A 1,584-nucleotide genomic window follows, 5' to 3' on the forward strand; every position below is an offset into this window, starting at 1 on the left:
CAAAACAAAATACACAGCTGCTTGTCATTTTTTTATGCAAGAAACTGGTTTGTTTTCTTTTCCATTCTTTTGTAGGGAGGATTTTTGATTCAAATTCAAGAACTATTTATTTCACAAATGGGTAGTTGATTTCTGTCACATCTGTTCGTCTACATGTTGAGATTGTGCAGCAGGCTGTTCATGAAATGTGACATTTTGAATGTGGATTTGATTCAGAACAGACTTTTGGGTTTTTTCTATATAGAAATACATATTAAGCTATATAACCCGTGTCCCCATTCAGCCGAAACATATCCAGATTAGATATTTTTCTATATCACCCATCCCTAGCATGGGGCATAAAATCTCAATATAAAGGAGGCGTTAAGGTTTCTGTTCTTGGACCTTTCTTTTTGAAATCAAGTAAATATAGAAATGTGCTTTTCATGATGATTTTTAAATCCTGTCTTGACTTGACTGTGTTTACTGTATAAACACAATGACAAATGTTCTGATTGATTGTGCTGTGATGTTGGACAAAAATCAGCTGTTTGGTTAACAGAAATGCATTAAACTTCTTTTTTTTGTTGTTGTTTTAAAATAACGAGGACCCAGCAATACGTGGTGTCACGCAGCGCACGCTGAACAACATTTGAATCACGGATGTGGATGTTAGTAATAAATTGTTATCTCCACTCTCTGCAACGTGTCAACAAGCTGTGCTGAGTGAGAAAAGCCAGTGTCAGTGTGTTGTAGAAGCCCACCTTCCTTGTTCCCCGTCCGTCAGGATGAGCCACAGAGAGGGAAATAGAAATGGGGAGTTGGGGTAAAAATGGCGGGCTATGTCGCGCTGCGTCGCTCTATTTGGGCCAAATTAAAAATACTACGGGCAATGCTTTCATCCAAGGGAACGTCATTATGTGCCAAAGCTACATATCGAAAATGACATGACATATGGGCGCAAGGTTTCCAAAGTAATTAGTAGATAAATTGTAGGAATGTCTGCAGCCCTACTGTCTATTTAAAAGATACTTTTTCTCTTTTTAGTTGACCAGTGTATTCTGCAGCTCCACACAGTATTCAGACAGGTGTAGTCTTACTTTGAAATAGTCACATCTTAGTGTGGTGCAAATTTAGTTTCGAGTAGTTTAGTTTGCCTGGAAAAAAGGTGCCTGGAGAAAGGCGGACTGATGGAGAAAAAAAAAGAAAGAGAAGAGCTTGAGTATTATGAGGCTGATGATGCGGGTGGATATTAGATTGTCATGTAGCAACACTCCAACCGATGGAGAAGTGGATGGAGAGGATGAGAGAGAAACTGAATGATGGAGATGAAGTTGTCCTCCACCAGCACTCCAAAGAGCACACAAAGGAAGACAAGGAGAGAGAAGGCCGCTGGGATGAAGGAAGCACATGGAGATGGACTGAGGAAGGCTGGAAATAGATTGATAGGAACTGGAGTTTGGTTGATGAATAGAGAGGCACTTAGAGGAATGATTAGAAAACACAGATAGATGTGAACGCATGAAAAAAAGATCAGAGGAGAGAGAGAGAGAGAGAGAGAGAGAGAGAGAGAGAGAGAGAGAGCTATTTCTCCATGTCCATCCT

Source organism: Symphodus melops, assembly GCF_947650265.1.
Source record: "Symphodus melops genome assembly, chromosome: 23".
NCBI lineage: Eukaryota > Metazoa > Chordata > Actinopteri > Labriformes > Labridae > Symphodus > Symphodus melops.